We start from the raw sequence: 13,441 nt of genomic DNA on the forward strand, positions 1-13,441 counted from the left end.
GTTGTGTCTATTGCTCTGTCTCTAGTGAGAAGCATTGCAGAGCTGTGCAGGCATCTGCACCCCGGAGAGAAACTCTGCGCCATCAGAACTGCTCCAGGAGAGAGAATCCACTTCACTGTCTCTTACATGTATCACAAACTCAAGCCCCTGCATCTTGTTTGTGTTCGCCTAAACTGAACACAGTGAATTTCTATTAGCTAGGTGTAAACAGCTTTTTAACAAAACGAGAACCAAGCGACATTTCCAGAAGAAACTGTTAAAATCTTTCCACGGCAGTTTCTGTCTCTCTGGATGCTGGAGGTGGCCCTGCTTTAGCAAGAAGCTTTTCCTAGAAGTATGAGTTTCTATGGATAAAAGCCATTTGAGCAAAGATCTGCCACCATGTTTTGGGTTCTGTAAAACACAGAATTATTTTGCAGTATGTAAGTGGAGTCTGCTGGAAAAAGTGACTTATTTGAACCGCAGAGCGCAGGTTCCCTGGCACTCTGGTGTAGGTGTGGGTGATGCAGCCAGCCAAGAGACAGGGACAGAGCAGCAGCACGCCACGAGGGCTGCAGGCGCTTCCTTGGAAGCCGCGTGTTCGGGAACGCGGGGCAGGAATGCAGAGCGGGGCCTTCCCGCTGCTCCGGGAACGGCACAGCAAACCCGCAGGCTGCGGGGCAGGGCGGCGCCGGGTGCCACCGCAGCACACCTGAAGGGACCGGCAGACAGCGGGGCCAGGCCGTGGGACAGCGGGGAAGGCACAGTCCTGTCCCGAAGGACATCGCTCCATCGCCGTGCCCGGCCCCAGTCCAGGAGGACTGGGCTGAGCCTCCCCTTCCTGCTGGGACTGGCTCTGTGCCCGCTGCTTGGGCACTTCAACTCGTCTGCCTCACAGGAGCGATTAGAAAGAGAAAAAACCATTTTAAAGTAGTCTTTTAACTAGGGAAGGGCTGTGTGGAAATGGTTACAGTGGCAAAGGTGCTCTGGCTGGCACAGCATGTTTGATTTGTGAGCTGCTCTAGGGCTGGTTGGCATTAACAATCTGCTGTGCAAGCGCTGGGAGTTTCCAGTCGCACCAGCAAACATCTCCACGCAAGTTTGACAGAATTGACAACACTTGACAAAACAGGAGCGATTGCCTTGGTCCCCAGCCCCGCCGCCGCACAGGGACCATTGGCTCGTCTGGTTTGTGTTTATTGCCAGGTTCGTGTTCACTTGTGAAAAAAACCTGCTGAAGTTCAGGTTCAAATTCAATTTATGTCGAGTACTCATACACGTCTTAATTTGCGGATTGAGGATTTTCTGTCCCAAAGCTGGACAGCTTTCGGAGCCAAACCCGTTCATGCCGGTTCGTGCAGGAACTCGCCCTCGAGGCCCGAGGCTGCGACACGCCAGGGCCGGGGCCGCGATGGGGTCCCGCTCCGAGGCGAGCGGCCCCGGCGGGGCGGGGATCCCCGGGGGCCGGGGAGCCGCGGATCCGGGGATGAGCCGGGGATCCGGGGGATCCGGGGAGCGGGGGATCCGGGGAGCCGGGGAGCCGCGGATCCGGGGGATCCGGGAATGATCCGGGGATCCGGGGATGATCCGGGGGATCCGGGGATGATCCGCGGATCCGGGGATGATCCGGGGAGCGGGGGATCCGGGGATCCGGGGATGATCCGGGGATCCGGGGATGATCCGGGGATGATCCGGGGGATCCGGGAATGATCCGGGGATCCGGGGATGATCCGGGGGATCCGGGAATCCGGGGCCGCTCCAGGTGCGGGGCCGCAGGTGGCGCCGAGCGCGCACGCGCCGCCCCCGCGCGCGGCCCCCGCCCGGCCTGCGTGGCAGCGGCGGCGCGCGCGCCCGGGCGGCGGCGCGTGCGCGGGAGCGCGGGGCGGGCGCGCGCTGGAAGTTCCGTGCGGGACGCGGCGCCGCTCGCTCGGTCCTGCGGGGCTCCCGCGCCCCCGCGCCGGCTCCGCCGCGCCTCCGCCGCGCCGCAGGTGAGCACACGGGGCCCCGCGCTCCGCCGGGCCGCGCCGGGGCCGTGCCCGCCCTCCGCGGGCCCCGGCGCCGCGCGGCGCCTCCGGGCAGCCCCGGCTGGGCCGCGGCGCCGAGCGGGGGCGGCGGAGGGATAGCGCGGCCGCGCTGGCGGGACCGCCGGGGCCGTGAGGGAGCGCAGGGCCGGGCCGCGGGGCCCGCACGTGCGCGGGCGGGAAGCGGCGGGGCCGGCAGCGGGCGGGTCAGCCCCGGGCCGAGCGGCGGCCTGGAGACTTGAGCAAAGTTGGGACCGGGATACGAACGCCGGCGGTTGCGCGCCTCGGTGTCGCTCGGAGGTCTGGAGAGGTTTGGGGTTTTTTTCCATTTTAGCAGCTGTGCTCCGAGCTCACGCTCCCCGCAGGAGCCGTTCCCGGCCCCGCGCCCCCCGAGCGCGCTGCCCCCCGAGCCCGGGGTGTGCTGGTTCGTCTCCTCGGTGCGGCTCCCGGGGCTGGCGCACGGAGCCCCAGCGAGTGCGGGAGGCCCCGAGACCCTCCCGGCCGCCTCACGCTGGGCTCTGCCGAGACCCTTCGCTGGCGAGCCCCTGGCCCCGCGGCCGCCCTCTCCCGAGGCGGGACCCCGCGGTAACCGCGGTGCCGAGGATCACACATGGCTGTGGAGAGAGCACATGGCAGCGCTGAACTATCAAATACCATCTTTTCCTCCCAGCGTGTGCCTCCCTCCGAAGTGTGATTTGTGCTTGGTTAGAGTAACGGTGGATTTCTGAGCCCATCTGTTTGTCTGCCTGTTCGCACACATGGAATATCTCTGCCTATGGTGATTGCCTATGGCGTTATTGCAGGAGAAGTGGTTTGATAGGAAATATTGTAGCAATTAGAAGTCCAGTGATGCAAGTTCCTGACACATTGTGACTGTCTTGCTGTCAGTTCTGTGTCTCCTTTAAAAGTTCTTTTTTTTTGTGAATCACTGTAAGCAACCGTTTAACTTCTGCAGCATTTCTACAGCTTTTACATTTGAGACTCTCTTGACATTGAGTCAAACTCCTTCCACTGTTATTTTTTTCCTGTAGACGTTCTTTGTGACAGTCATATTCTGTTAAGCAACAACAGAAAAAAAGAAGGAACTGCTTTTAGATAAGACTGTTGCTGCCTGTTTCCTCTGGCTCTGAGTCTTACAGACCTAAAAAATGGGAGCTGTGAGAAACTTTTATTATGATGGAAAAAGAGCATCTTCTGTGGGAAGTGAGATTCTAGAGGAGTGTGAGTGTCACCCCAAAGGAATTGTCAGAGCAGAAGCAAACTTTTGCTTTCCTAACACCTGTGATGTATAAAATGTTTCTGCTTGTTTCATTTCCCCCTCCTTCCTCTGGAATTCTGTTTCTTGACAAATAGGTATTTTGTGGGAGAGGGTGCATGCATAATTGGAATGTGAGTTTTTATATACCTTTTCAAATTCTTCACTGTTCATTTTATTGGGACAAAACCAGCTGAAGATCAATAACTTGAACCCCACGCCCACATTGAGGCCCAGGGTTTTTTGCAGCACTTGCCCCCTGCGATCCTGCCTGAGAAGTTTTATGTCAATCTGTAACACTGAAATGTACATTGAAAATACTGAGCCTACACTGGCTTTATCTCATTTCTAGCAGTTATTGAGCCTGTACTGCAGAAAACAGTGAGAGATTCTGAGGCTTCTCCTGCAGTGTGTTTTTGGGCTTTATTCACACCTACCTGTTGGTCTGAAGGGCTCTTGCAATGGCTTGAAAGAGGTTTTTTTTTGCATATTGAATGAGCTGTTGTTTCCTCGGAGTAAAATGAGTATTTTTGTTTGAATGGGGGTGGGAGCCAGAAATGCTCATGTGGGTTTTTCTCCTGCTCTTCCTCTGCTCTCTTAGCTGTAAAATGGGGGTGGTTACCAACAAGTCCCCTTCCTGAACACCTGCAGCTTTCTAGATGTGTACAGAATTAATTAGTGGATGTATTTTAGCATCTTTTCTTCTTTCATGTGGTGTGAATATATATTTGACCTAGAGGCTAAAAAAAATGTATAACAACAACAAACCCTGCAGAGCCCTGTGGCTGCAGCAGCCAATAGCTGGGGCAGGTGGGAGAAATCAAATGTATTTATTCTGAATCTAAAGCAAGAAAATGGACTGTGGCTGGAGGAGCAGAGGAAGTACCTGCAGGAAGGTTTCAAAAATGAAATGACAAAAGTGGAAATCTGGGACTTGTAGGACTTTTGCTTTGTCCTAAATGAAAGTTTAGATGGGTCCTTAGGGAAAATGCATTTAACAGCCAAACTTATGCTTTAGTTTTTGTCATTCTAACTGGCTTTTGTTAGAAGTTCTTGCTGCAAAAGAGGTTGTTCATGGTGATCTTCAGCAGAGGAGAGCAATAAGTACATGGAGCCTTTCAGAAGCTGGGCTCACCTTCACCACTGAAGGAACCTGTTTCTAATTGCAGCTTCCAGAGTTTTACTGCAGCTCAGCACTTGTATAGACAGAAGTGCTGGTGATGCTTTGTGGGTCTGAGCACAGAATTAGGGTTCGGGAATTGTGAATGGCCATTCTGCCCATGACACACTCCTGCATTTGTGTTGGGAACTCACTGAGCCGGTCTGTTTTACCCTTTATGGGCAGATGGTGACTAATCCAATGTCCACCTCCCCAGGTGCCTGACTGGGCTGTTTGTGGAAATTACATGGTATGAGTCGATGTAGCCAATATAAATACAAGATGCAGGAAAAAGTCTAGTAATATTGAAGGCAAAAACTAAATAGTCATGCGGCTGAAATATAATTTATGATGGCCTTGATGCCACTTGTCACTGAAGATGCTGAGAATGCCACGGTGCTCTGCTCTGCTCCTGGCTATGGGACAGGCACGGTGGCAGAGGAGGCTCTGTGCCTGTGCCACACTGCATGGACTGGACAGAGTGGCCTTTCCCAGTACCAAATCACGTGGAATTTAAAGCTTGTCTGAAACGGCAAAGTGAATACTGTCCTGTTAAAGGCAGAGGCCTTGAAGATGTTTTTTTCTGTTACCAATCACTGTTAAGCTGTGTTTATTGCAGTTCTGTAAAGCTGTCAGTGCAGGCACAGTACTCAGCTGCTTTCCCCTGGCAGGGCAGGGCGTGCTGTGAGATAAGAGCAGTTTATGTGGAGCATGGCAGCAGCAGGCAGTGCTGAGGGGCTGGGCTCACCCCACACAGCTGCTGCCATGGCCTGGGGGGTTCCCCTGGTGCCCCAGGCTGGCATTCCAGGCTGGCATTCCCCATCCTGTGGGCTGGCCCAGCCCACAGTGAGTTGGTGCAGGAACACAGAGCCAAAAGGAGCTGGATTGAGGAGGAGAGTTGAACGCTCTGTGCTGCTGGAAGGGCATTGGTGCTTTCCTGAGCTGTGTCCTTGTCTTTTCCCGTGGGGGAATTGGTGCCCTGAGGGATCCAGGGCTGCTTTCAGCGACTGGGATGTGTGCCCTGGGAACAGCCTGCACCCTGGGTCTCCTCCACTTGAGGATTCTCTGTTTCACTGCAGAGCTCTGTCTCGAAAGTTAAATGGAGGAAAATGTGCTATCTAGGAGGTGAAAGAAGAGCTCAAAGTGTTCAAACCGAGAGGTGATGTTGGCCCAGGCAGTATTTTTCTTTCTGAAGAAAAAAACCCAGAAGCCGAAACATTTGCATGCAAAATCTAGATTTAGGTCTGATTGAAAAGTCCTAGTACTTTTTGGAATTGCTGCAGTGTGACTAAATTACGAAGAAAATTAAATGCATAAAATATTTCCAAACTTTTTTCTCCCAGGTTTTGGGGGTGGTGAGGAGGTGTGTGTTTCTAGGCTGGAAGATGCTGTCTGGAGTTGGCTGAAATGTAGAATGGGGGGACTGAGGTTCTGAGTGTGTGACCAAGTGGCAGTTCTAGAGCCTGGAGGTGGAGTTTTGTTTAAAAACAGAAAAGCACAAGGAGTTATTTTTAATAGTAGTTTGGATGCAGAAGCCTGTAAAGCTGTCAGATCTTTTTACAGGTAGATAATTATTCTTCTATCTTGGCATATTTTTTTATATGCACCTTGAATTTAATCAGGATTACTTCAAGTTCTAACCTGTGCTAAGTATTTAAACACCTGGACTCACTGTAAGCGCCATTACTGTCCAGACATGAGAAGTCTCTTGGATTGTTTTTTAAATATTTTAAAATATACCATTTTAAAATATTTCAGCAAGAAGCTGTATTTTCTATTCTGTTAAAACAGTAGATGTAGCTTCCAGTGTTAAGTCTTGTGACATGCCTTATAATATGGCATGGTACAATAAATTGCAAATAATTTTACAGTGTCAGCACAATGAAAGAAATTAAATTGCTAAATTATTTGCTTCAGCTTGGTGCTACTTTAAGTGTCTGCTATCAGGGATTCCAGGCAGTGAACAGCTGTCTGTCGCAGATGGGAGAGAAAAAACCCCTCAGCTTCTTCCTTCTAAAAAGGCCTCCATATACACCCTGTAGTAATGTAATACAACCTTTTAGTCAAATTTGAGTTTCCCATTACACGTTTAAGTGAACCGACAGCAGACTCATCTCTATTTGAAACCAAGTGCTGCAAGTGAATGCGACCCTGGGAATTTTGTACTCCAAAGCATTCTTGAAACCACACAGATGCTTGTTGAACAGTCAGATGTATTATTTATTGCATCTTAAAAAAAAAAAAAAAAGGCTTTGCAGGTACTCCATGACTTCTGTAGTCTGCTGTATTTTGGTAAGATCGGGTGGTATTGTCTGTCCTGTGCTTGTGCTGTGTTTCACCCAAGAAAATCAGGGAGTTTAGAAACTATCAGCAAATCCACATTTTTCATAGAGTCCAGATGTAACTAAGTCTGAAAAAGAGTATGTTTAAGGTTGAGTGTTTTCTGCTGAGATATCAAGATGGCAGAAATGGAGGTTTTGCACGGAACTGCATGAAGTTTGGGATTATAAATTGGATGTGCTAGTTGAGCTAGTTCACCATGGCAATTATAAACTTATTAAAATAGTTATGACATGTCAGATCACAAAGTGCAGAAGGTGATAAGATCATTCTTTTTAAATGACAAAGTTGTTGTTGCTGTTGGCGTCCAGCTGTCTCCTTTACGGTGATTTCCTTGCTGTCTTTCTGGGTTTAACCCCTCTGGACTATTTACAGGCAGTTTACAGTTCTTAGGCACTTCTTACAGTTTTTGTGCTCATTTGTTTGGCGTTACTTTGGTCTCCATTTCTGGACTCCAACCTTTGAATTGTGCTTCACACGAGGAATCAAAGTAGGTTCCAGCCCATCCCCTGCCTTGGGACAGTCCTTAGGCACCAGTCTGGACACATCAATGCCTTTGATTTAGGAAGGCAATGAATTTTGTTATTTTATCAAAGCGTTGGCTGGTTTGGGTTGTAGTCTGAAGCTGCTGAGCTCTCCCTGTTGGGTGTTGCAGTGGTCCCTGCTGGCCTCAGCTCCCTGAGGCTTTATGTGCCTGCACCTCTGCTGGGTCCATCTAATCCAGGCTTTTTTCTGAACTCAGTGGATGGATGGGTGCATTGTTCATATAACATCACTAGGAAATGGTGTGGAAATGTTGATTTCCCAAGTGTGGAGATGCTGCTGTTCCAGAAACCCCTGGAAGGAATTGAGCCCTCTTGGCAGGCAGGGCTGCTCCTGATGCGGCAGGGGCACGTGTGGGAGTGTGTGAACTCAAACCTCTCCCGAACCAGCCAGCCTGGAGGAGCTGAGGGTGATGAACCTGAGTGTGGCGGTGCTGGGGAAAAGGGCAGAGATTCCCCTCTGAGCAGGGTGATAACATTTTGCACTGCACAGCTCTTTCTAAAACGAGTGGCAGTCAGAGTGTCCCCACCAGCAGTGCCAGCAGACCTGAGGGACCTTCCCGGGGAGGCTGCAGTGTCTTGTTTCAGTGCATCCTCCCACCTTTGAGCCTAAACACCCTTCGGTGCTGGATGTGGGGGGACTCCCCAGGGCTGGCTGTGCTGTCCCTTTGGGGGAGGCTGCTGCCATCCTGCTCCTCCACACAGTGTCTCCAAATGAATCACGATCTCCTCACCACGTGGGTGGTATTGCAGGGACCAAAAACCACACTGATAAGGGCTGTGACCCTGTCCCAGCTCAGCCTGCTGACAGAGCAGGTGTTGCTCCACACCCTGGCGAGGATTTGCAAATCTTTGGTTTTGCAGAGCTCAGTGACAGATCCTGTTCTCCAGTTACTTTTGTGGTTGGGTCTTTGGGTAGCTCACTTGCGTGAGGTGGGACGTGACCACCAACCTGTTAAAAGCTCCTGGTGTGCATGGAGTGAAGTTTGAAGTCCCTGGTGACAGAAGAACCGGGTGCTGGGTGGTTGGGACTGCTCTGAGAGCCAGGGAGCTGGGGGTGGCACAGCCCGAGCTCTTTCACCCCTGCTCGGTGGTGCTCATTTCCCACACTGCTGCTGTCTCCTGCCTCCAGTGGTCCAGGATAATGTAAGTTCCAATTTTTCTTCTTTCCTTAGAGCCAACTGTCCCCTTTGACTTGAGAGAGTAACTTTTTTCTTAACTTGGTGATTTTTAAACTGTGGAGTTGGAGAGGAAAATCGCTGCAGATGGTGCAATAATTGGGGAATGCCGACCTACAGGATAGATGACAGACTCAAAGTACATTCAATACAATCCTTTCAGGAATTCCAGTTGAAGTGTCTTGTCCTGTTCTTAACCTTGTGGACACTTGTTGCCATCCTGAAAAGGGGTGGGTTTTTTCCTGGTTGGAACATTTTGTTTGCTGCATAGGAACACTCTCAAGCCTCTGAGGGTTTGTGGTGGGCTCTGGTTCTTGGGGCAAATCTCTGTCGTTGCAGTGAGGAGACACGGAGAGAAGCTGTAGGTATTTTAGGGTTTCTTTCCCCCAGGAGAAGTCTCAGGGTACATAGACACCAAACATGAATGCAAAAATTCCTTCTTCTTTCATGGAGATTCCACTTCATTCTTTGTGCTGCTGGTGTTTCATTAGCTCTTCTGTCAGAGCTGTAAAAAAATGAAAGTCTCAAAAATACTAAACTGTAACAAACCCCCCAAGGAACATTTAAAAGGTTTTAAAAATACATGACTGTATTTTAAGGAAGCAAGTAGGTCACACCGGAGTGTGTGTGTGCCACCCTTGAAACAACTGGGAACCCAAGGAGTGACTCTCAGCTGTCACTGTTAAGCAGCGCTGCCTTTTGTGGAGTCTGTATATACTGAACCCAGGGCCATGGAGTAAATATTCTTGCTGTGTGTTCATAATCATTCTACTTAGAGTAAGCGCTTCTTGGGTGGGTGTTTCAAACCTGTTAATCTTTATGGTATTTATAGGGTAATTTTTAACTCTCTTGAGCTCTTTACTTCCTCGTGGGTCAATTACTCAATTTATAACATTATGTCAGATGTAAGAACTTTACCATGCAAGAGTAAACAGTGCTGGGGGTGGTTCTCTACCTGTGTTTGCATTTAGTTCTTTGTATATTAAGGTATGCAATAGCTTATTCTGTGACTGACTTATTGGGATTTCTTTTAGTTCCCCTGCTTTGCATTTTGAAGGGACTGCAATGTCTTATTTTAGCTTTTCTGTTTCATCTCTAATGCAGGAAGAGAGACTGTTCTGCTTTTGTGCTTACTTTGCCACGTGGCTTCCCACTTTCCTGGTCAGGCATAGCTGCACCTGGATTTTGTTGGACTTGAAAAATTTCTTTTGATGAGTAGTAGTGTGTTATTCACAGGTATTAATAAGGTGTCAGCATTGGGGAGGTTGGGAAAGAAATGCAGGGTGGGCAGGACTCTTGTTTCCATGAGTAAGCTCATGGTTTTTAGTAATCTGATACTGCCGAGTTTATGCTTCAACACTGAAGCTTATTAAAGCAATAGAAATTTGTAATGGAGGGCAGAATACAGGGTGAAATGTGATTTGTCTCTTATACAGAGCTTGCACATTTAGTTATAATTTGCTTGAAAGGTTAATTCCCAGCTTCTCTTCAGAACATTCTGTGCAGGCCTTTCTGTAGGGAAAAAAAATTGGACCCAATTTAAATAGACAAGTCTTGTGAATCCTGAAAGAATTTGGGCATTTAGCCCAGGAAAGGGAGAGTTCTCTGCAAGAACTTCATTAACCCTGTCTGTCATCAAAATAAGTAATAAAAGTAGCTCTGCAGACATTATAAAGAACAGATCTTCTTTGTTTTACCTTGTGGCCTTGGTCTGCAAGGTACTGGTGAATGAATCTTGTTCTTTAAGGACGGCTGTGCCCGTGTGGGAAGGGAGATGAGATGTGCCACATACAGGGATATGGAAGGGGGGATATGAACTGAAGAACTGCATCAATTTTTGGAAAACTTGTGCCATTGGTTCCAGATACTCAGGAATGTGCAGGGAAGCTGACTTTTATTTAGTAGCAATATTGATAAAACAGTCTTACTTGGTGTGAGTTATTTTGGGACAGAAAAAACCCAAACAACATTTCTAGCATAGCTATTTTGGTAAGTAGAGAAACATTAAATATTTTTACATGGAGAAGAGTTTCTACTTCCGTTTGGCTGTTGCTTGCAGGATCCAGATGCTGTGAAAGCTCTTCCTGCGATGCCAACATCTGGCTGCCTGCATATTTTGGGTAGAGTTTTATGAGGTGGCTTTGAAGTTGCTTTTGGATTTGAATCACATGAATCTTTGTATTGGCTGGGCTGCACAATCCTCAGCATCATTTCCTTTTCCTCCTGATTATGGGAAATGTAAATACTTCAAGCTGTTGTTCTGATGTTTTGAAGTTGGGGGAACATATATCTCTATTTTCCTCCATTCCTTTGCCCTGGATTTGAGACAAAATTCGGGTCTTTAATAGCCAACAGCACGGCTGTAGAGAGAAGCTGCATGAGCAGGGTTGGTTACAGCAGGTTTTGTGGATTTTGAGCCCGTCTGACATGGCCTTGCTCTTGTACTTTGATCTACCTTTCTCAGACATTTCAGAAATTACAGCAGTATTTCAGAAGTATTTTTGTGAGTTTGCTTAATACTCTTGGAGTGCTTGGAAGTGTTCTAATTAAAAGATATTTATAAGTGCTAAGTGGTGGTGTTTCCAATCACATATGTACATAAAGATTTATAGGAAACTTTGTTGAGATTCAAAGTGGTATGTTTGTTAAACTTTCTGAGGACGGGCAGGGCTGAATGGATCCCACATTGAGGGTTTGGGGCTGTAGCAGCAGAGCTGATTCAATTTGTTTCTTTGTACTTTAGATCTCAGTTCTGGTTTTGTCTTACGACTGGCTTAGGATGGTCTGTTCCCTTGTGCTCCTGTGTGGGATGGGTGGTTCCTAAAGGTGTTTGATGGGAACCACTGTGGAAGCAGTTTGGACTCCTTGCTGTGTCTGGTAGAAACTTATTTTAGGGGATGCTTTAGATTGAGGGGTTCCACCATAGCCTCAGAACCCTCCATCTGCCCAAGTGTTGAGTTTTGCTCTTGGTGCTGGCAGGGTTCTTCAGATGCTGCTGGAGAGTGGAGCTGTGTCTCAGCTGTCATTGTCACCTGGGGTGCAGTGCAGTCACCCCCTCCTGTGCCAGGAGCCAGCCTGGCACGGAGGAGGCAGTGCTGTGAGTTCCGGGCCTCCAGGAGACGGGACTCACTGCAGTTAGCATTTAATGATGGGAAATGTCTGGCAGTTTCTGTGAACATTTATGTTATGAATATATTTCCAGCCTATATTTAATCTTCCCTTCATCAGAAATGAGTGAATTCCAAGAAGGATAACAGAAGTGTTCTTAAATAATTTGGCTTGGTGTTTAAAAGCTTTATTGCGTTATAAATTAAAACGTGAGCATGTTGCTGCATGCTTGGTAAGCAATACAGTAAAATTCCAGGTAGATTTGGTACGTGTTTGTTTTTGACATGTATTTCATTAGCAACAGTGGTGGCCTGAGAGATCTGGCTCTGATGGTTTAAAGGTGATAAAAATGAATACAGTGAATTTTCTGGAGGCTCAAAATTGCAACTGCGAGAATATAAATTAAGGTTGGCTTGTTACTTTATCTGAAACACACCTAAGTGAAAACTGGCTGGGGAAGAATGCAGCCTGCTGTTCTGTACCATGGCCACAGGATCACCTCTCTCCAGAGGAAGTCTTGTCCCTTTAACTGCTGCTGACTGCTGTCCATCCTCAGTTTCTGATGTAAAGATGTATTTGATGTTTACATCCTACACAAACATCACACACAAATATTTACATGTGGTGCTGTAGTAGGAAATTGAGTGCAGTGAAAGAAGGGGTAGGAATGGTCCAGCTAAGCTGGTGAAAAGGAACATTTACCTTAAAACATAAATCACAAAGTGCTCTTGGCACTGATCCTGGAGCTGTTTGATAGGAGCCCTGTGAAGCCGAGCCCTGGAAGGGATGGATCTGCAGAGCATCTGAAATGTGTCCAGAAGACTTAGGCAGTTATGGTTTTTGGTTCAGGACCAAGCTCTAGGGATTTGGTACTACAACACAGGGAAAAACCCAACCAAACAAAATCCAGCCCTTAACTCAGTTAAAACTTTTAAAACTTAAAACTAAAATTAGAAGTAAACTACCTGCCTACATGGTGGGAGATGGGCAGAAATGTTCTCTCTAAAGTGTTGTATTAGCTCAAGTGGCTTTCTCAAGCACAGTGATCCAGCCAAGCACACTGTGCCTCACCTTGCTGTTTTCAAGCTGTTGTACTAGATTTTTCCCCAAACCAGAAGCCAGAGTATTTGAAGTTATAATCCTGCTTGCTTAGAATGGCAGTGTGGACCTGAGCTGGGTGTGGGTAGTGATTCGAAACAGAGTGGGATGTTTCATACACTTAATTATTGGCAGGAAGCATTAGTTTTATTGACATCCACAGAGAGATGACTCTGCATAGCTTTAAATAGTTGTCTTAATGTCATTTTGCTTCTAGGTATGGAACAGTGAATTATGGTGTCTGTCACAGCATTTGTTTAATGAGTATCAGTTGTTGACATGGTATGAAAAAGCTCCAGGGCTTTTCAGCCATTTCACTCAAACATTCTCAGTCGGTGGATTTGGGGTCTTTGAGGAGCCCATCCCTTACTGGCTGTTGAAAATCTGGTTTGCACAATGTCTGAACAGAAACCCCTCTGCAGCTGCTCTCAGGTAAATCCAGCCTCTGAAATGTGAGTGTGACTGAACCACCGTTCCTCTCTTCAGTTTGTTACGGAGACCCTCATCCTTCCCAGGGGTTATAAACTGCAGGTAACTCACACGGTCATGTCTGTGTGTGTGAGTCTATAGAGGCTAGGCCTGAAATCCAGAAACTCTTTCTGGGTGATTTACTGGACTCTGTTTGACAGTTTTTGCCTGAATTCCCTCAGTGCAGCCACAGGTGTTGGTGACAGAGGCCCCAGTCCCTGTCACAGGGCAGGGGTGGCCGTGCCATGCCCAGCACCCTCCACAGGCTGGGCAGGCTTTTCCTGGATCACCTT

At 48.2% G+C, this 13,441-nt stretch overlaps 1 protein-coding gene across 2 annotated transcripts in view; it reads left to right on the forward strand.

The window, feature by feature from the left end:
* Window positions 1-1,806: 1,806 nt before the first annotated feature.
* Window positions 1,807-13,441, forward strand: part of NEK6 (NIMA related kinase 6) — a 42,180-nt gene continuing 30,545 nt past the window's right edge. The window contains exon 1 of one of the 2 annotated variants that reach the window (XM_063410065.1): window positions 1,807-1,967. The gene's annotated coding sequence lies outside the window, so the exon portion shown is untranslated. The remainder of the gene's footprint in view (window positions 1,968-13,441) is intronic. The other variant, XM_063410066.1, reaches the window with a different exon arrangement.

This window comes from Prinia subflava, chromosome 12, assembly GCF_021018805.1.
Source record: "Prinia subflava isolate CZ2003 ecotype Zambia chromosome 12, Cam_Psub_1.2, whole genome shotgun sequence".
Taxonomy (NCBI): Eukaryota; Metazoa; Chordata; class Aves; order Passeriformes; family Cisticolidae; genus Prinia; species Prinia subflava.